At 44.3% G+C, this 23,044-nt stretch overlaps 1 protein-coding gene across 2 annotated transcripts in view; it reads right to left on the reverse strand.

Annotated features, from left to right (window-relative positions):
- CHN2 (chimerin 2) overlaps positions 1-23,044 on the reverse strand; it is a gene marked incomplete at its 5' end in the record, with an annotated part of 331,632 nt that overhangs the window by 174,020 nt on the left and 134,568 nt on the right. The gene's annotated exons all lie outside the window — the stretch shown is intronic.

Genomic DNA, 23,044 nt, shown 5'->3' on the forward strand with positions numbered 1-23,044 from the left:
CATTGTTAGTCGGCTATACCTCAATATAAAATAAAAAGTTTAAAAAAACCCTTAGAAACAATTTTGAGAAAACCTTACGTGCTGAAGTAGTTAAACCCTGAAAAGATAGTGCTGCCATTCTGAACTGTTGGGGAGGATGAGGAATTCTGGGATCAGCGTACGGAAAGCTCTTCCATGTGTGAGGCCCAAGGAGAGGGAGACGGGCGATAGAGAGCATGTGTCATAAAAAGTCATCTTTCTAGATCAAGAGCACGACAAAAATAATTTAATATGTCTGTTAAAATACACAGCATGTTGCAAAGCAGAAAAATCCCAACAATTAAAAAATGTATATTTTACAAAGTTCCTAACCTCAGAAAAAAGCACCATAAATAGACTTATGCAAATCCTTCCAGATTTTGTCTTGTAAAAGGCTAGAATAAAAATTTATAGGGGCAGGCTTCCCTGGTGGCACAGTGGTTGAGAGTCTGCCTGCCGATGCAGGGGACACGGGTTCGTGCCCTGGTCCGGGAAGATCCCACATGACGCGGAGCGGCTGGGCCCGTGAGCCATGGCCGCTAAGCCTGCGCGTCGGGAGCCTGTGCTCTGCAACGGGAGAAGGCCGCAACAGCGAGAGGCCCACGTAACACACACACACACACAAAAAAAATTTACAAAAATGGTCTCACATCATATATAGTGTCCTGCAATTTGCTTTTGAACTTAATGATATTTCTTAGGCATTTTTTCCATGTCACTACATATAGATCTGTGGCTTCCTTTTTTAAAACTGTGGGTTGGTTTTCCACTATATCTGTGTACCAGAATACCAAAATGCATTTAATTCACTTATGTAAACATTTCCAATTGATGGACATTTAAGTTATTTTCAATATTTTGAAACAATGCTTCAATGATAGGCTATACATGTAGTTTATATTCTGGGAAGTTGAACTGCTGGGTGATGGGTGTATTTCTGATTTTCAAAGCTATTGTGAAAATGGCCTTCAAAAAGATGTATCAATTGGAACTCTCAATCATGTGTGAAAGAATGCCCATTTCCCCACACCCTCACCAAACACTGGAGGTTATCAATATACATTTTAATTTTTGATGCCTTTTATACTCAATTAGAAAAAATATACAAATGAAACTAAGTACATTTGTATGGAAGCAAACGGCTGCACAGAACGCTCCTAGGAATGAACCTGTGGAAACATATGGCCAAGGAGTAAGGCAAAAACACGCTAATCCCCCAAGTTTTGGTGGCTGCAGCTGGAAGGCTATATTCTTCCAAGCATTTTTAGCTCCAGAAATATGTTGATTTGATGGAATCACCTGAGGAGCAAGTGTAAAGGAATTTGGGGACTGATTAATGAAGAAAAATTAGAGAACACAATGTGCTACACTTGGGCAAGTGACAACCAGAGAGGAAATACCTGTAAACATCAAGGAGAGCCAGATTCCTTTGCTTGGCTCAGTGGAGGATGACTAGACTCACAGAAAAACACATGCAGGGGCTTTGGAAAATGAGAGTGAAAGATTCACCAATTTTGAGAATGATCTACCAAGGAAATTGGAGATGAGCCACCCTTAAGAATATTTCAAGCAAAGCTGCCTATACTGCATCAGGAGGATGATTTGGGAAATAGAGGGTGGAAGGATTGGGTCCCTCCCTCTGCCATCCCCTCCCCCAGAAGAGCCAGGTCTCTGCTGTCACTTGTGTTTTTTTGTTTTTTGTTTTTTTTGGCAGTACGCGGGCCTCTCACTGTTGTGGCCTCTCCCGTTGCGGAGCACAGGCTCCGGACGCGCAGGCTTAGCGGCCATGGCTCACGGGCCCAGCCGCTCCGCGACATGTGGGATCCTCCCGGACCGGGGCACGAACCCGCGTCCCCTGCATCGGCAGGCAGACTCTCAACCACTGCGCCACCAGGGAAGCCCTCTGCTGTCACTTTTGATTTACTGATGCACACATTTGCAAATGGGCTGCAGTTCATGGGCTTTTTCCAGGGAAGTTGGGTGGAAACAGGTTTTTCAATCAGCCACGGGACAGCTTCACAATGAGATGACAGTTTGGAATTTGTTGGGCTTAATGGGCACAGAATGGGTTGGGATCCAAACGAAAGCAAACAACAACAGCCCAAGAAGTATGCTTTGTTTGTGTACGTGCCGCAACATATCCTCGACACACACACACACACGATGCCCAGGCCTGGGTCTTCGGAAGCGTGTGAGGGGCCACAGTGTGCAGCCGGCGGCTATGGTCTTGTCAGGCCAGTCCAGCCCAACAGTGCCATGCCTGAGCGGTGAGATGGCCTGGAGATCATCCTAACTGCCGCGAGACATTGAGATGTCAAGGCTGTTATGGAGCTTCCTTTCTGTCACACTGGCTACGGTATACAGAAATGTGTTCTAACACTTGTCACCTGTCCAGGTCCCCAGCATTCCCCTGAGAAATAAGACATCCATGTATTCTCTTTGGAAACTGCTGCTTGGGTAAGGAATGAAGCCCTGGCGTGCATCTGACTGTCGCTCTCATTTCAGGGATTTTTATAACTGACTTAGTCCTAATTGCAGAGAATAGTTAGTAAGACATATTCCAGAAATCACTGCTGGGCCCACAGGCTGGGCCCCAAGGCCAAGGCTAAACTGAGATTTTCTAAAGATGATGAAGCCAACCATCGAGGGCCTTGGGCTGGAGTCTGTGGTCACTAGAGGGCACTGAGGCCACACGGAGCTTCTGTCTGGGCCACTTATTCTGTATGTAGAGGCATGAGTTTCTCCTGTTCAACAGGTATTTATTGAATAAATACAGCGAGGCAGGCCCTGGGAATGCTTCAGTGAACAAGGCAGGTAGGGCTTCAAGCTCTGCGTGATCTGGCCCCTGGCCACCTCTCCCTGGTCATCTCATTTGTCTCCTCTTGCCCGCTATACCTCAGCTACTCAGGCCTTTTTTTTTTTTTCCATTTTTATTGAAGTATAGTTGATTTACAATGTTGTGTTCATTACTGCCATACAGCAAAGTGATTCAATTATACATATATATATATGTATATATACATTTTTTTAAAAGATTCTTTTCCACTATGGTCTATCATAGAATATTGAATATAGTTCTCTGTGCTGTATAGTAGAACCTTGTTGTTTCAGCCTTAGAGATGTTATACAGCCTTAGAGATGTTACACAGTCTTGGAGATGTTACACAGTCTCTTCCCTCTGATTTATACATGGTTGGCTTCATTATCATTTGGATCTCAGCTTAAATGTTCTGGCTCCCCAGAGACATCTTCCTGTACCATTCAACCTAAAGCTGTGTCTTAGATACCTTTTTAAATTATCTGCAGAGCCTTTTCACTATCTGATTTTTTTTTTTTTTTTTTTTTTTTTTACTATGTGCTCGTGTATTTTTTGTTTGTATTTTGAGACAAAAATATAGCCCAGGCTAGACAGCACTTATGAGAGCAAGAACCTCATTTATCTTGTTCTCTGAAGTCTGGGTCACCCTTAGCTTATCAAGAACCTCTGATGAATTTTAAAAGGTGTCCCTTTCAGGCAGGTGCATGGCTTGGTCACTGGACAGCACCTGTGTGTGAAGAATATGCTTCCTTTGGGAGACACAGCCCTGAGTCAGGGCACAGGCCTGGTGAGGGGAGTCCAGACTGGGTTCAGCCCTAACCCATCCCCTCAGCTGGGCACTAACAGCATGACTGGAACAGCCCTGACTCTTGTATTCAGGAGGTAGTAGCTTCTCAATAAAGAGTTGGTTAAGTGAAAGGCAGATTTGTTGCCTTCCTGTTGAGGGATACAAACAAATAAGGAGGCAATCCAATAGCAAGAGGATATATAAAGGAGTATCTAGCAGAACTTCCTAACCTTCAGAAGGCTGAATGGGGCCTGGTCCAGTTACATCTGGCCTCGAGCAGCTCTGTCCAGGGCTCCTTCAAGAATTATCCCAGAAAAGTGGAGTCTAACAGCAAGACCTAGGGTCCCCAAAGACCGAGAGAATCATAAGTAACTTCAGTACCATTGCCATTAAGCCTAGTCAAGGAGGTATGCTATCACCCAGACAGCTACTTACAGCAGCCCACGTCAAGGAGTGCCTTTGTGAACAAAGGGGCTCACGGATCATGACTAGTAGACCAAGGTGTGGCCTGTCAGGACGAAAGGCAAGACAGAACATGGTGCTGAGAGCTAGAAGTGGTTCAGCCTGCTGGCTGAAACAGAGAGACCATGGTGTGTGTGTGGGGGACGGGTGTGTGTGTGTATGTGTGTGTGTGTGTAGGTTTCAGAATGGCTAGGAATGAAATTAGAGAGGCACGCAGGGGCCAGATAATGAAGGGCTTTTAAAACCATGCTAAGGGCTTACCTTTGTTCTAGAAGGAAGGGGAAATATGCACAAGGAGGATACAGCATCCAGTTTGCATTTTAGAAAGATCACTCCAACCGCAGTGTGAAATCAGACTGGAGGAAGAGAAGATGGGAGGGATGGACAATAAGGGGGGTGGAGACCACTCAGGTAGCTGGGTAGTAACCTAAGCAGCTGACACTAATGGTTGGAACTCAAACGGTGTCAGTGGAGATGGAGAAAATGGAATGGGTTTGGAAGATGTTGAGAAGACAGAATCTACAGGACTTGGTGATAAATTGGATGTAAACAGAAAAGGAGAGGAGGAAACATGACTTCTGGTGGAAGAAGATGAATGGTTTTTGGCATAAGGAACTGGACGGATAGTGATGCCATTCACAGCAACAGGCCAGACCAGAGGAGGAGCAGGTTGGGCAGATGGTGATGCACTCGGCTTTTCCCTGTTGGAAAGAAACGTCTACGGGACAGCCAAGTGAGCATATCTAAGGGGCTACGAGTTTAGAAGAGAGATCTAGGCGAGAGATCTAGAAACGGAAGCCCCAACATACAGATGGCGACTACAGCCCCTAAAGTAGTTGACACACAAGGCCTTGGACAGAACCCCCCAGGAACATCAACATTTAAGGGATAAGCAGAAGAGGAGAGTAAGTAGAGACCCGAGAGATAAGAGAGAAACCATGAGATGGGCTGATGTGAAAGGCAAGACAAGAAAGATTTTAAAAGGGAGAAGTGGTTAAGTGTATCAGAAGCTGTTCACATGAGACAAGCCTGAGGAGGACCCACTGCTTTAGCAACAAGGGGTTTATGATGACCTCGCAATGGAGTGTGGGCAGAAGCCACAGTTAAAGAAGATGAAGGGTGAATGGAAGTTGAGAAAACTGAACTTGTGAGTATGAATAACTCTTTTGGGAGATGTGGCAGTGACATGGAGGTGAACATCTCTTTCCAATAAAGGGGGATGGGGATCAAGAGAGATAAAAGATATAGGAGCTTTAATTCGGATATCATTGTCATTACCTCTTGCCCGTGTCCCTGGTCTCCCTTTCCTCCAGGGCCTTCTCCCCACTTCCTGGTCCTAAGTTTCTATAACATGCAGGTTCCTCCCAGCGTGACAGAGCTGCTTTCCTGGTGGATAACTTCCTCCTTTAAAATCCACATACTTCCTCCTCTGCTGTTTCTTTAGAGACAACCCCACACTCACTATTTCCATTCAGTCTGGAAGCCTCTCTTCTCCTCCAGCCCCCAACATTCTCCCTTCCAGCATTTGCCTGCCTCTTCCCAAATTCTTTTCATCAGAGGAATGTCTTCCTGGCTTTCCTCCAGAAGCCAGGCATTCATTTATTCATCCAACAAATATTTACCTAGAACTTACAGACTACTTGGCACAAAATACTGCACTAGGCACTGGTGTAGCTATAAAGGCAGGATGCAGAATCTAATCACGAGAAATCAGAAGATGAAATAAAGACGTCAGCTCATTCACTCAACAAGCACTGCCTGCTGGGCATCCGACTTCTGGCCACACGTGCACTGTAACCAAAGCATAAGGTAGAAAGTGGCATGTTATATAGAAAGGTTAGACTGAAAAGTGCTGTTAAAATGGAGAGGAAAGAGAGATTATTTTACTCAGTTATTTCTCTTTTTTAGTCGAAAATGGCTTTTTAAAATCTTTTCTTGGCATTCCCTGGCAGTCCAGTGGTTAGGACTCAGCGTTTTCACTGCGATATAGTTGATGTACAATATTAAGTTACAGGTGCACAACACAGTGATTCACAATTTTTAAGGGTTATACTTCATTTATAGTTATTATAAAATATTGGCTATATTCCCTGTGTTGTACACTATATCCTTGTAGCTTATTTATTTTTATACATAGTAGTTTGTACCTCTTAAGCCCCTATCTTGCCCCTCCCCCATTCCCTCTTCCCACTGCTCAGTTATTTCTTGATAATTATTCTTTTAAACATCTCTTTCCTGAAGAAGATGTCTTCTTCCTTAGAAAAGACAACTTAGGTGCACCTCCAGGCAGCTCTCTACTCTTGCCGTTTAGAAAAGCCATTTTCTTCTCCTATTATAATAGTATCTTTCTTGTGTGCCTTGACCTTACTGTGGGTATTTGTGTCTCTACATACATAGTGGCAGTGGCAGTGATAGACTAAATTCTCATGAAAGCAGCTCATAAATCATAGCCCTGGAAATGTTGCTACTGGCAAGGAAAGAAAGATTTTTTGCCTGTATTATATTCGGAGTCAAATAGAGGGAAGTCTTAGTGCAGAGACAGAAGAGGAAGTGAAGTCTTCTACCAAGAGTGGGAAGGGATTTTAAGTACCCAGTAGATTCTAGATTTGGGGGTAGGTCGCTTATATACATTATATCTAATCTTTACAATTTTCCTGAATCATCTCTCCACGCGTTCACCCATCTATTCGCTCACCCCTCTACCCACCTATCCACCTATCCATCCATCCATCCATCCATCCCTTCGTCAAATACTTATGTGCCAGGCACTGTGCTACACAGTGCTATATAAAGGTATAGCCATGGGCTTCCCTGGTGGCGCAGTGGTTGAGAGTCTGCCTGCCGATGCAGGGGACACGGGTTCGTGCCCCGGTCTGGGAAGATCCCACATGCTGTGGAGTGGCTGGGCCCGTGAGCCATGGCCACTGAGCCTGCGCGTCCGGAGCCTGTGCTCCGCAACGGGAGAGGCCACAACAGTGAGAGGACCACGTACCGCAAAAAAAAAAAGATATAGCCATGAGTAAGGCAAACTCAGTCCCCACTTTCAAAGTGCCTTCAGTCCAGCAATGAAGGCAAACAAACATTTAAAAAGTAATTACAGGGCTTCCCTCGTGGCTCAGTGGTTAATAATCTGCCTGCCAATGCAGGGGACACGGGTTCGAGCCTTGGTCCGGGAAGATCCCACATGCCATGGAGCAACTAAGCCCGTGCGCCATAACTACTGAGTCTGTGCTCTAGAGCCCGCGAGCCACAACTACTGAACCTGCGTGCCACAGCTACTGAAGCCCATGTGCCTAGAGCCCGTGCTCCACAAGAGAAGCTACCGCAATGAGAAGCCCACGCACTGCAACGAAGAGTAGCCCCCGCTCGCCGCAACTAGAGAAAGCCCGCGCGCAGCAATGAAGACCCAACGCAGCCAAAAATAAATAAATAAAATAAATATATTTTTTAAAAAAGGAAAAATTACAATAAACTAGGAAAAACATGATAGACAAAGTTCAGGGTGCTAATTAAGGAAGCATATAACGGGGGGTCTTGTAAGTATTTTTATCTCCTAGCTATGAGGAAGATGAAACTCAAAAAGATTAAGTAATTTTCCCAAAGTCACACAGTTAGTGGCAAAATTCAAATCCAGGTCTGTTTTGCTTCAGAGCCAATTGATTTCTCTCCCCATGGCCCTAATCCCACAGAGGAATCAGCAGTGCAGAAGCTAAAGTGAAAATTTCAGCTTTTTCTTATTTCTCTTCTGCTTCAACAATATAACACAGTTTGAACACTGTAGAAAGCAGCATTAGAGAAGCAAGGATACTTAGGACATTATTCCTTTTTCTGCCATTTTTTTAGACCAAAAAATGTGAAATCTCACTAACTGGAATCCCCTCCCTCCTTTCTCTTCTCCTCCCCTCCTTCCCTCTCTCCTTCTCCCTCTATTTCTCCCACCATCCATCCCTATTCTCCTTCTTCAAGAGCCTTCTATGTAACAGGTTGTGTGTGTGACTCTTCCTCAGTTTCATTATCAATAGAAATATTCAGCCCGTGCCTAGAATATTGGCTTATCAGCAACCAGTCTGGCAACAAATGGGCCGTCTGGTTTAACACCACCATTCCTCACAACTGGTTCAGTTCATAACAAACGGCACGGTTAATATAACTGTAGTAATTGATGGCAAGAATGGACATGTCAGCAGCCGTTCACTCTGGCCACGTTTGCCGGGTCACTGTTGGTCTCACAGGCTGAAAACAGCTGCAGTGGAACCTGCCTTTCAGAGGGCCACTGGCTATGCATCCTCCTGTGAAGGAGAGAATGAGTCTGGAAAATGGAAAATTTAGAGATTTCTCGCGACGGGCATCTCAAGCGAGGGCAGAAATCTGTGCTCTTGTTAATGACCCTGGGAGTTTCTCGCCCCAGCTCCACTCTCAGTTCACTCAGTGATTTTCACCCACTCCCGCAACCCCAACCCAGGTGGGCCTCAGTTTTCTCATCTGTAAAAACAAGGATTGGGCGGGATGCCCTCTGAGAGCTCTCCTGAATCCCTTAAATTATCAGAGTTGTGGAGCAGCTACAGTCTCCCCTGCCGCATTCTCTGCTCAGAGTGGTTCCAGGTGACCTGTAGGTGAAAAGGCGGCAGGTTGACACCAGCAGTTCTGGTGAAGCCCTCCTTCCCCCGCTGATGGAACAAGTGAACCCCTCACCTGCCACAGAATAATCGAATTGCCTCACATGCATGGTGAGAATCAGTCAAAGTGAGTATAGGCTTTATGCCCAAATCCACAGTGTTAGTGGAGAAGACTTCCCTACTCCTGGCCTGTGAAGCTCACTCGGTAAGTGAACTCCTGCCCTCGATCTGGGCCTATGTTGTGTCCTGGGGAGATGGAAGCCATTTGTCGCCTGGCTTTGTGTCAGCACCTGGGAGCGCTGCCCTGGAGGTGAAGGGCTGCCTTTCTGGTGATCTAGCTCTGCAGTACCTGGGGGACAGGTAAGCTCACTTAATTCTGGGGTTCAATGGTGTGCAAGTCCACCTGGCTAACCACCCTCCTGCCTGCCCTTAGTAATACAGGTGACACTTCAGCCTATGCCTGCTTTACTTTGATTTCTATTTGTTTAGAATAGACCTGCTAGGGGACTTCCCTGGTGGCGCAGTGCAGAAGACTCCGTGCTCCCAATGCGGGAGGCCTGGGTTTGATCCCCGGTCAGGGAACTAGATCCCACATGCATGCCGCAACTAGGAGTTCACATGCCGCAACTAAGAGTTCACATTCCACAACTAAGGAGCCAGTGTGCCACAACTAAGACCCAGTGCAACCAATAAATAAATAAATAAATAAATTTTTAAAAAAGACTAGAACTGTTAAGTACTGGGGAGTTCTAAGCAACCCCCAGCAGAAGGCAGCCTCCATTTTCCTAATGAGCAGATCCTCTACAAAAAGTTTTTGAATATATAAACTTTTAGAGACATCAGTGAAATCATCAGATACCTACTAATACTATTTAATTCATTAATTCAGTTATACATATGTACTTAAAACCAGATATAAAATAATACACAAATTTAGAGATAGTGCTTTCATTAATTCATATTTCATAGGACAACTTTATTGAAGTTCTCTATGTATATCTTTGGCATTTCTGAGTCATCTAAGACATTTTTTTCCTAAAGTGCATCATATTCACTTCTTCCTTAGCCTTTTTGGAGTTAAAAATTTAAAGATCCATGTACAATGTGGACAACATAACCACTGGCTACATTACTTTTTTCAAGTGATCTTTAAAAACTCTGTTTATGGAAAACTACAAAGGTGCTCAAAGGAATAAGGTGGCTGATACGAAAAGCTCTCTAAGATGTGAAATTGTGAAAGCGTGGTACAGCCAGCCCAGTGTTGGCAGAGCACAGAACGGCTCTGGAAGATTCTGCCACGGTGCAAGTTGTGTCTGAGGAGGAAGAGAGCTGGGGACTGCGGGTCAGAAGAGACTGGGAGGCTTGGCTGTTAAGAAACCTCCACAAGAAGGCAAAACTATCATTGATTAAGGTGATTTCAGGTTGACTGTGTCTCTTCCAGAAAGTAGTCGGGGGTGCAAAACAAAGTAACTGAGAGAGAAACCCAGTTACCTGAGAGGCTTTGTATAAATACAATTTTTTTTTTTTTTTTTTTTTTTTTTTTTTTTGCGGTACGCGGGCCTCTCACTGTTGTGGCCTCTCCCACTGCGGAGCACAGGCTCCGGACGCGCAGGCTCAGCGGCCATGGCTCATGGGCCCAGCCGCTCCGCGGCATGCGGAATCCTCCTGGACCGGGGCACGAACCCATGTCCCCTGCATCGGCAGGCGGACTCTCAACCACTGCGCCACCAGGGAAGCCCGTATAAATACAATTTTAAGATGACACCCCCCTTTCTGAAAGATCATTTGCGGCACATATCATAAATAGAGACACAGGTATTTTAACCTCTATTGAGAGGCTTTCGTTACATGATGTTGTTAGGTGTTTCAGGTGCAGTCTTATTTAATATTCATAACAAGCTTATAAAATAGAGATCATCAGTCCCATTGCACGGGCGAGTAAACCGAGGAATGATGAGGTTGCCCAGAGTCACACAGTTAATAGGTAGTAAAGCTGAATATTCAAATTTAGGTCTGTCCAACTCTGACAACTAGGCTTCTTCCACGATAAAATCCTGCCTCTCCCCATGAACCCTGCTACATCGTGAGACTTCATATATATTATCACACGGGATCATCAGACAGCGTTGTGAGGTGGGTAGTATTATCCCATTTTACAGATACGGACGCTGAGGATCAAAGGCAACCGAACCTTACCCAAAGTTGGCCATCTCCTTTGTACCCCATAAAAATAATACTATGTACACCCAATGGTCATCTTGGGAAGGCTGACCTATCATTTTATCACAAGCATTAAATACATTTGCTTCACAATGCTAAACCTGTTTACTTAGGTCTAAGGTTGCATTAATTCTGTCTTCATCTATAACCAACCTAAACCTCACCTATTACTGTAAGCCAAATAAAGACATATGAGGCCCAGTCAGGGTGTCTGGTGTGGCTGTAGTTGTGGCCGTGATACTTGAAGCCTCCTGAAAACCAGAGCTTCAAGTTTTGCTTTTCTCCAGGGTTTCAGTGCTCTGCGGTTTCTTATCACTTGCTTTAAAAATAACTTCTTACAGAGAAAATATTTCTAAAGATCACAAACACGCACACTATAGCAACACTTCAGACATCTCACCCCCCGTACCACAAAGCAACAAAAACAGCACAGGAAGCGCAACAGCGATGTACAGGAAGGAGAAACAAGAGTCAAAGCAACCCTTCACAAGCTGCAAGATGCTAATTAAAACCTCAGCGTTCAACTTGGCATTAGCAGCGTGTATTTATCACTTGGATGCCGCATGCTTGAACAAATGTACGCAGGAAGGGAAGCCTTCCTGTCACCCTGGCAGGGTGGATGACAGCATTGGCAGGTCTATAATTAAAGGGTTAAGAATAAGGCAAACAACAGGCGGGCCCAATCATTTCTGGAAGGGAGAATATTTACATTACATAACAGAGCAAGAAGAATAGACCCCCCCCCCCCGCCCCTGCTGCTATCTTAGGGTCGCCTGTCTTCATGGCACTTGGGACAGCTGTCCCGCGTGCTGGCGGGAGAGTCATATCCTCTTGCTGTTTGCACAGTGGCACATTTGTCTTCCTAATCCCGGTATGTGAAAGTTCCTGCTTCCACGACCAGAATCAGAAACCAAATATTAAAACAAATCTTTCCTTAATATTATCCTCCTGTCTGAAGATGTTTGTACTTGTAACCTCCGTTTATCTATTTCCAGTGGCACTGTCGTAAGGAGGAATAGCATATTTACACACCTGTGCCTTTATGAAAGATCATTTATCAATTTCCTAATTTGTCCACATAACAAATATTTACCAGTCACTCTGTTCCTGAGCTCATGTTAGGTGCTGGGCCCACAAAGATGAGTAAGAAAGTTCTTTCCCTCTGGCAGCTCCCACTTCCAGAGGGAAGAGAATTGAACGGTGTCTATGGGAGGGGGTTGTGCAAGTGCCACGCCCCTGGCAGGGGTGAGTGGAAAGGAGGAGGAAAACTTCACAGAGGAGATTATATTGGAGCTGGGCAGTGAAGGGTGAGTAGGAGTTCTCTGGGCTCTGCATTACAGGGAAGAGAAGGAAGGTGAAGGTAAAAGGGAGGATTGGGACATTGGTTTCACTTTAAGTGTTCTGAGAAGGAAGGAGACTTCTTGGTTTGTATGGTAAGTGTTCCTGACAAAGGAGCGTTTTCTCACAAAGGCTAGATCATCATTTCCACTGGAAGTCTGTGCCTTAACAAAGCCATCTTTCCCTGCCTATAATGAATGCAAAGGCAAATACACGAGGCACCAGCAGGCTTTGAATGAAAGGATTGCTTGCATCCTGTCAAGGGGCAAGGAGAGGGTCACGGGAAATTCCTCCAGGGCAACCTGCTGTCTCGCCTTCTCTTCTAGGCATGTGGCCTATTAACCCTGGCTGCTCAGGGCAGAGCCCTCACCATGATTACTCCCAGTGGGTGTCCTGTGGCTTCTGATGGAATGAAAGTGAGGTGTGAATCCAGTGGAAAGCCACCCTAGTGCCCCCCAAACCCCGGTGCTACCCTGCAGCTTTACTTTCTTCAGCACCTCCCAGAGCAGAGCTCTGTATACACCAGGTGCTCAATAAATGCTTGTTTGATTGATCAACTGAGTGACCACTATCGAAGTAGAGGAAAAAAATCAGATTCTCCTTAAGAATGTCTATTGCAGCCATCAGTACTGCATTTTCAGGGCTAGGTTCAAGCAAGACAAATCATCTTCACTGCTCACAGTGTCCAAATGACCAGTCACAAGCTGGCAGACGGGATTAAAAAGGAAAAGAACTGGGGATCCTGGAAGTCTCCTTCAGCCAGGATGTGCAGCATGCCCTACCTGACATCTGCAAACTCTGATACAGACCAATCAGTAACTAGTGCGGCCATGATTTGGCTGTCAGAATTCAAAAACTAGAAAAGGAAAAAGCAAAGAAAGCAACGAGAAATGATTAGATCTTGGGCCTCTAAACAACAGTGAAAGGTCCTTTGTCTCAAGCATCTGAGTCCAAGCACTTGGTGGGAGCTTCCCCTGTCCAGGGTTTCCTACCCTCCGGTAGGAAGTGGGTGTTCCTCTGGGCACTAAGAAACCATTTAGGACGAACTAGTAATAATTTGCTGGGTCAAGAGGCTCAGCCTTTGGCAGGAGCTGTTTGTAGGTTTTTCATATGCAACCTTTAGCTGTTTAGGATGGTTCTATTTTCAGAGTTCATTTGTTACATTGTAATAGGCTTTCCTCCATTGCCTGCCATAGTGACAGAGGATGCTGGAGGGACTCCATTGTTCCACTCCTGTGAGCACCAATGCACTGAATAGATGGTTCCGGAAAGAAGGCATACTTGACCTTGACCACCACTGAGACTTTCACTATGGAATTTTAGATGTCTTTCTAAATGTATTTTATATCAACAATATTTTCAAAGCTATTACACTAAAGTATTCTAAATGTATCCACTGATTAAGATAACTTATCTCTCACACATGGTAAATGACTCAAGGTATCAATAATAAGGGTACACAGTTGCTCTTCCTCCATATAGGAGCTTCCTGTATATACCCAGAGGGGTATTTCTGCATTTGACTTTCTCACTCCAGTCTAGTCCTTTGACCCTAATTCTTACACTTAGGGGACAGAGATGTGACAAGCATGGAATCTGATGGACATTCTCCAAATAGAATTTATTTTTAAATAGAATTGTAGGAAGAATGTTTTCTAATCCCTCACCATTGTAGCTTTGTGATGTCAAACTGCCACAATTCTAGCAGCCAAATTTTTCTACACTCATCTTCTGTGGTGAAATAGTAGCTATGAGATTGAATTTATTCATCATATGGCTTTTTAGATATGTTTTAGTATTTTCTGAGAGAAGGGGGATCAAATCTACTGGTTGTCAAAGGCCAAGTAATCTTCAAAATATCAAGGGCTGCCAGCCCCATAACACAGTGTATTTTTTATTATCATCTGGTCCTTTCTCACCAGCTCACACACTCATCTCGTCTCTGACTCTTATCCATTACTGCTGAAAATCCAGAGATTACTGACACAAATGTGCTGCCCCTGTAACCACTGGCTTATTCATGGGTTGGGGAGACCTGGGGATGGGTAGGGGATGAGGTGATATAAATTGGAAAACCAGAATGAAGTCCAGGGATGGAGAAGAAATTAGCCAGGAAAATGCTAGTGGTAGAAACAGAGTCATGTTGAATATGAAACCATGCCACGATTTCATGAATTTAGAACAGAATTTTGCCCCTAATTCCCAAGGCTGCCAGTGTCTTTATGTTCATCCAACTTGCTTCTAGTTTTTATTTTTAAAACTACAAAAATGTAAGGGAAAGCCAGCTAGTTTAGAGGACTCAACTACATCTTTAGATTCTTTTATTAGATCCTTTTTTTCCTCAAGAGACCCCAATTTCTTCTTGATCTACTCTTAGCTGTGTGTAACTCTCTCACTCACTCTGTCACCTCTTCTCCCAAGAATGGTCATTTTCTCAGGATAAGACTCTGAGGCGGGCCTGTGAATCCTTTTAACAGCAGCCCCGACATGAAGCGATGGAGGCCATGGGCTCAGAAAAGAGTGGGGTTAGGACCTGGTGTGGGATGCCGGTGAAGAATGTGATCACACAGCCTGGGTGGGCCTCCCCCGTTTTGCTGTTGCTCCGCATACACCCCCATCCAGCCCTGACCTGGTGGGAACCTAGCATGTATCCTTCTTTAGTCAATTTCTCTGCTGCCTACTTCTAAGCTCCACAGGCTACCACCACCTGAGAGATAAGCAAGACCAGAGCCTTCTTTACTCAGAGCCAAGAACGGAGGAGACAGTGGGTGTTTCTCAGCTGACTGCAGTCCACGCTCCCTTTTTACAAACATAAAGACCTCATGCCCTTATCCTCACCCATTCTGACTCCTGGTGCAGAAGGAAGGACATCTTCCGGGACAGGACCACGAGACAAGACTGCCTTCCTGTCTCTAACTTGGATTAGCAGCTAGCAGCTGTATTTCTTGAGTGCTGACTATGTCTCAAGCCAAGAATTTTACAATTATCTTTACACTTCAGCCTACTCACGGGTAGGTATGATCATTATTCCTACTTTTAAAATGTGCAAAAAGAGCCTCAGAGAGAAACTGGCCAGCTAGTAAGAGGCCAACCTGGCGTCCCACGTGAACAGTCTCAGTCCAGTGCAGGTGCTCTGAACCACTCCTCCATGCGGCTGTTTGTTTCTTTTCTCCTTTTTATGGATATACCTCATATCTTGCTATTCATGATTTTTTTTCCAGATCATACAAGCCAGCGCTCCACCCCAATTCTGATTTCATTCATTCCTTGTGCCCTCTATCCCCTCTATCATTTTATCCAATGAAAAATCACTATGTCGGTAACCCTGAGTTGGAAGGGAAGAGCTGACTCTCTGACAGGAGTGGTCTCTTCTTCTCCCAAGGGTCTCCTCAGTGTGTGTGTGCAGCAGGGAGATGAACATCTAAGAACTGTAGTCCTTAGGCTCCCTTGCTTCAGGCTTCCAATTGGGTTCAGCCAATGGGAGGCTTGGGCAGGAAAGGGAAGGAGGGAGGAGAGGTATGCTGGGGTATTTATTCCTGTTCCCTCCCTGCTCTGGTGCTGCAATGGATGACCCTCACAGCTACCACTGTCCAGGCTCTTCTCCTGTGGCTCTAGCTATCCCCTGGCTCCAGCAGTAACACGGTTTCCTCCTGTTGCCCCTTCAGGCCCAGGAGTGGTTGCGGCTTTGCACTGCTGGCAACCCCTGGGTGCTTCAGAATCTCTGGTTCCCTTGGCCCGCCTATACCTCTGTAGAAAAGCCCCTTCATTAACTTCTCTTCAACACCCCAGCTGAGTGTGCCGTCTGCCCCTGCCAGGACCCTGACAGAGACCATTTAACATCCCCTAGACCACAGGAAAGGCGAAAACAGTCTGAAACAAGACCTGAACAGGACGAAGGTCATTTATTTTTGTAGGGACTTTGGACTCACTTTTTATAAACTGGAATCAAAGACATTGTCCAAAGGTGAGGAGGGAGCCTGGAGAGCCTTCCAGTTTCCGTAGGTGTGCCTCTCTTACCATCTAGGGAGATTTTCAAGCCCACAAACCGAAACAGCAAACCCGCTTCCCACTGCAGCATTAAAATGGGTGAAACTTAACCCACTAAAGTGGGTTACATTTGGAATACGAATAAACATTTGCCCTTGCTACGTACTGCATAATTTCACATCTGTAATCAACTTCTCATGCTATACTACACACCTTCTAAATTGACTCAATGCAAGGAAGCTCTCATCTGAGCTCTGGGCTTTTCTAAAAATAAAAATGATAACAATATCACCAACACTCCCCTCTTTACTCTTTGGTGATGTATTGTGAACCTAAGCAAGGTCTCCAAATTTAGTGGGCTATTTTTCTTTTCTTCATATGATATGCATGCCACGAAACCTGCAATTATGGGGTTTCTAAGAATTTAAATGATATGTTCTCAAAACTAACTTGATTCCTTTGTTTTTCATACACACAGAAACGCACACACACATACACAACATCCAAGAACATGAGTTTGTCTCCTGAACGTCAATCAGGGACCAAAATCAAATTCCAAGAACAGGTTTCAGAAAGGCCAACTTCATTAACCCTTTATGACTTGTAATTAAAAAACAAATAAATATCCATCTAAGAGAGGCATTCTCTCTTATGTTCTCCAATCATGGAAGCTTCTCAGAGTCGGAACAATTCCCAATCACACTCACACAGAAATTATTCAGCCTGACCCTATGCACTGCGATGAAGCTCATTCAATGGAGTGACACTGCTTCAAATCACGCTTATTAGGTGTGATACCCAAACCATCCGGAGCCCAGGACTGAAGAACTTTACAGCAGACCACTGTGCTGAAGAAGGCCAGGGTCATTTTAGAAGAGGGACTGTCAAACACACTACATTTCATGATGACTGTATGATATTAAAATAGAATGAGGTGGGGCTTCCCTGGTGGCGCAGTGGTTGAGAATCTGCCTGCCAGTGCAGGGGACATGGGTTCGAGCCCTGGTCTGGGAGGATCCCATAGGCCGCGGAGCAACTAGCCCTGTGAGCCACAATTACTGAGCCTGTGCGTCTGGAGCCTGTGCTCCGCAACAAGAGAGGCCGCAATAGTGAGAGGCCTGCGCACCGTGATGAAGAGTGGCCTCCACTTGCCGCAACTAGAGAAAGCCCTCGCACAGAAACGAAGACGCAACACAGCCATAAAGAAAGACAGAAAGAAAAATTTTAAAAAAATAGAATGATGTGCAATTCACTATTTTAAGAAGAAATGGGTCAGATCATTAAATGTGATTAAACACATAAAATCTTGTTACAAGTGCCTGACAATCTACTGATTTAGGCACTTTGAGAAATAAACATCAAAATGATGCTTACCTTCAAGGAGTTTACAGTCTGATTGGGACATAAAAAGAGAATTAACAGCAAGCACATGAAAGTAGATACTGAAAGATGAGAAATGAATAGATCAGACAGTGAGAGCTCTGAGAGGTCAGAAAAGAGAGGAACCACAAAAAACTGCCATGCAGATTCCTCAAGAAAAAATTCTTTTTTCTGAAAAGCAACAGTTCCTGTTTTAAAAAAAAACAAGAAACTTTATTACCTAATTCAATCAAACAACATATTTTCTTTATTGCAGAGGTTTGCCGACTAAACACTGTAATTTTTTTTTTTTTTTGCGGTACGCGGGCCTCTCACCGTTGTGGCCACTCCCGTTGGGGAGCACAGGCTCCGGACGCGCAGGCTCAGTGACCATGGCTCACGGGCCCAGCCACTCCGCGGCATGTGGGATCTTCCCGGACCGGGGCACGAACCCGTGTCCCCTGCATCGGCAGGCGGACTCCCAACCACTGCGCCATCAGGGAAGCCCTAAACACTGTAATATTAAAATGCTTTAGGATCATCCAAACAATGATTAAAAGCACTTATTTCTTGATAAGTTTCTGCAGGATTAAACACACACACTTTACATTAATTATTACCGAGCTGGCAGGAAGTAAATCCCCGGATTTCAGAGAACTGAGGGCAGTGAAATTATATTCTCTTTCCTCACCACATTTCTACTGATCTTCTTAGAGCAATCTCAGAAACGTTGCAAACGAATAATTTACTCCCGATAAGAAAAGACAGGCCCTGAGAAGACAGGTGATCAGAAAAATGAGAAAATATCTCTGGAAGGACCATTTTCTATTATGAGGGGCAGGCAGTCCCAGCGTTAGCCATTTTTCTTGCCTTATCTGAAGCTTAATGCCAGAGTTGGAAGATGAGGAGGAGTTAAACTCTTCCTTTTTGTTTGCCGTCAACCCTCACAATTTGCCAGACATGCTACTATTTCATTTCACTGAAGTGCTTTGCAGATTGTTCTGAAGCTTGGTGGAAATAGAAGCCATTCTTGGGTTCAGCCAGTGCTTTTCAAGGAAAGGGAGGGCACAGTCTCTTTTCCTCCCTCTTTTCCCTCACAGGGAATCCGCTGTCCAATTTATTTCGACTTATTTGGACTTGAAAAGGAAACACTTCAGTCTGCAATGAATAACCCCAGACAGTTGTAAAGTTAGACCAACTTCTAAAAGGAGTCTGCATGGCCCTTCTAAGGGCAAACATGATTTCCCAGGTAATTCATAATTAGTTAATGGTGCCCTGAATGATTTTTAGCTGTTGTAAGCACCATTACTGTCTTCTGAAGAATTTAGAGATGTTTCTTCAGAAACGACAGCAGCTGTTAGCTTTATTTCAAAACTTTTCTTTCCATTAGCAGATGGCTGAATTTCTTTCTTATTTCCAATAACGAAAACGTATGTCAACTTGTTATTTTAGGCTTTTGTAAGCATTTGACCTCCAGCATAGGCACGAGGAGAAACAAGCCTGTTTACTTGAGACTTGGTTTTATAAAATAGTGAGTTGATTCAGGGTCCGAATGATCCTTATTCTGCTGTTCTTTTTTTTAAATTCAGGAATAGTATATAATTTAAAATGTCAGGAAATGGTAATAAAAGGGTGGAGTTATTTTCCCTGCCCAGTGATTATGCTCCAATATTAAAGTTATAACATACAAAATTAAAACTACAGTTAGTTGGCATTTAAATTTTTTTTCTCCATACCACACTGTTGGTATAAAGGCCTCTTTTACACACGTATCTTTGCTTATCTTTTTTTTTTTTTTTTTTTTGGCTGTGTTGGGTCTTCATTGTTGCACGCGGGCTATCTCTCTCTAGTTGTGGTGAGCGGGGTCCACTCTTCATTGTGGTGTGCCGGCTTCTCATTGCAGTGGCTTCTCTTATTGCGGAGCACGGGCTCTAGGCATGTGGGCTTCAGTAGTTGGAGCACAGGGGCACAGTAGTTGTGGTTCGCGGGCTCCAGAGAGCAGGCTCAGTAGTTGTGGCACATGGGCTTAGTTGCCCCACGGTATGTGGTATCTTCCCAGACCAGGGCTCGAACCCAAGTCCCCTGCATTGGCAGGCAGATTCTTAACCACTGAGCCACCAGGGAAGCCCCTCTTTGCTTATCTATTCACATTTGTGTCCTTCATGTAAATTGTGCCCTGGTCGACCTCTGAAAAGAAATGTTTTTGCTGTGTCTCTTTCTGGGTCTTTTTTGGCAATTTATCTGCTTAAGATGAAGGCGGGAAAAAACCTTTTACTAGAGTAAAAAAAAAACTAGCCTGTACTCTTGTAAATCTAATCTAAAATGAGTGTATACATAGGACAAGCAGTCTTGCCTAAAAAAGGAAGTATCTGCCTAAGCTGAATAAAGAATGACCGCGTAGAGAATATTATTCAGACTTTTTGGATTCTAAATAGGAAAAGGAGGGTTACCATTAGAAAGATGAGCAGAAATGAAAATGCTCATAAAGTGAAAAGGTGAACCATCTTTAAATAATTGCAGCTTGGAATCTCAAAGAACCAGCATTACCTCTGGCACCAAGCATCTCTGCCCATGGAGTCTCTCACCTTTCTGCTTAAATCATCTGAAGAATCTGTTTGACAACCAATCCAACATCATGCTTTGGAGAGGTTATTTTCTGAGAAGGTCCTGATATTTTAAATGTTTTCTTTCTTACCCATTTCCTCTGGAAGTTTGAAGGAAGCACACACACACACGCACACGATTTGGGGCTAAAGAATGAATAAAAAATCAGTGCAAATACTGAACAGTTAAATTAACTTTCAACTTTACAATTCAGAGAAGAAATGTTAAATGTGTCAAGTTGCAGGCAGCATTTAAGGCCATAAACTGGTTATTATCCTACAGTATTTATAGGGTGCTCTGGGCTCCAGGTGCCTTGCAGCCACTAATTACACATTTCTCCTGCTACCCCAATAGGGAACAGGCATCATTAACCACATTTTACAGGCAAAGAATCAGGAGTTAAGTGATGGGCCTCGGGTTACAGACTAAACAGAAGGTAGGAAAGGAATGGCATACTTAGTCTCTCAGTCCAAGCAAGCATCTTGTGGAGTGTCATCTTAAGATATCAAAGAGGTAAATATTCGTGCCGATTTAGAAATTTTATTCCAACAGTGAGAAAACCAGAAGCTTCACCACTCTTCAGAAGTTGGTCCACAGCAGGATTCTCAACATGCATCAGAATCCCCTGGAGGGCTTATTAACATGCCCTGTGAGCGTGTTCTGAGCCTGATCTCCAGCTTTTTGGATTCAGAGGGTCTGGGATGGGGCCTGAGAATCTGTATTTCTGAAAAGTTCTTGGGTGATGCTGATGCTGGTGGTCTAGGGAACCCAGTTCTGTGGAACTGATATTCCACCTCTCACCTAAGCCCTTTCTCATACACCTTGAAACATCCCTCCCTCTCCCTCTCTCCAGGTATTATCTGCAGATTCACACTCCCCATCCTGTTGGCCTTGCATTTCAGCTTCCTCATCCACATTACTCAGTATGTCCCATAGACAGAAACGAGGCCATGTAACAAGGTGATTAAGAGCCTTGGTTTTGATATATATATATGTGTGTATATATATACACACATACATACATATATATATATATATATCAAATTGCCTCCATTCCACTCAAGTCTTAATACCTCCATTGCGGCATTTATAAAATGCGAAAAAATAATAACTACCTGATAGGTTTATTTTAAGGATTAACTGAGGTAACCCATTAAAGCACTGAATGCCTGGCATGGAATTAGAGCTCAGTAATAGAGATTATTATTATCATTGCATATTTATCCAACAAACATTTGTTGAAATCTACTATACTTTAGACTCTACAAAAGGTAATGAAGACAGAATGGCAAGTCCTGATGCCTGCTCTCAAAGAGCTGAATATCTGATTTTTGAGCTAGATGGGAGTTTCAGAGTGTCCTGTGATATTATACTACATGGACGTACTAAGATACATTCATTTGTAGGCAAAAACAAAATAAAGCAACAACAACAGAAACGTTTCCCTGAATAAAAGCTTCTGCAGAAGACCAAAGGGTAAATACTGAGTTATTTTGGTTGAACAGGGAGGGAGGAGGACAAAGTCCCTCTCCCACATCTCTATCCTGCTTCTCCCCAGGCTTCTGTGAGCCCTGCTCATTTAGAAAACCCAGGAATTAGTCATTACTCCATCTTTAAAACTGAGGAAACTAAGACCTAGAGAGGTGACACAACTTGCTAATAGGACACAGAGCCAACTATAGTGGAAAAGATGGGATTGGATTACAATAAAGTATCACAGAATCATGCTGGGAATGACCTTCCAGATGAGTCTGAGTTGACCCAACTTCCTCATTTTATAGATATAGATACAGAGGTCTCTGAGTCTATTTAGGAGCAGATCATGGGAACATGACTATGTCTCTTAACTCCTAATCCACCTCTCTTTCTTCTACACCTCTCCTTCCTCCAGTTCCTGCCAACAATATGACAGGAACATAGCAGCCTCCCAAAATGAATCAGGCTTGGGCTCTTCTCCATTCAGTGGCACCAGATAAAGTGTCCCAGGAAGGTCTAATGTTTCAGCCCAGCCATAAGTGAGCAGTTAAGGATGTCTTCCTTTAAAACGCCCCCTCACCCCTGAAACTACATAGGCTGTTAGCTTAATAACCCTTCTAAGAGATATTTGCATTTTAATAAGGGTCACTTAAAGACTGAAAGTAGTATTTAAAAGAATTTGGTGAGGCTCAGAACCAGGAGAACATCAAAGAAGGCCTGAGTCAACTGCCTGGCATCCAAGGTGTGATGCTGACGGATGTCAAGAGGCACAGGGGCTTCCCTGGTGGCGCAGCGGTTGAGAGTCCGCCTGCCAATGCAGGGAACATGGGTTCGTGCCCCGGTCCAGGAGGATCCCACATGCCGCGGAGCGGCTGGGCCCGTGAGCCATGGCCGCTGAGCCTGCACGTCCGGAGCCTGTGCTCTGCAACGGGAGAGGCCACAACAGTGAGAGGCCCGCGTACCGAAAAAAAAAAAAAGAGGCACAATCCCTCTCCCAGCTGCCACTGGCTTCCTTGCCAGGGAGAACAGTCTCTGGCTTACAAACGGGATGGACAACCTGCTGACAGAGACCTTGGAGGAAGACATGATCCATGAGAGTGGGGCCAGAAGCAAGGAATTAGGCAAATGTCTTGATTTTTTTTAAAGAGATAGAAGGAAAATTCTCTAAGATATTGGTGGTTGAGCTGGAAATTGATCCCAGAAATTATAAATGGGATGGATTGAAAAAGAAAGTGATAATGGTGGGGCCATAAAGCCAATCCAGTCTCACTAAGAACAACTGAAGTCATAGTAATGCCAGTCATATCTTTCCAGAAATAAAGGAATAAGATTGGGATATCAGAGAAAATGAAGCAAACA

This window comes from Grampus griseus (assembly GCF_964374135.1).
Source record: "Grampus griseus genome assembly, chromosome: 9".
Lineage (NCBI taxonomy): Eukaryota > Metazoa > Chordata > Mammalia > Artiodactyla > Delphinidae > Grampus > Grampus griseus.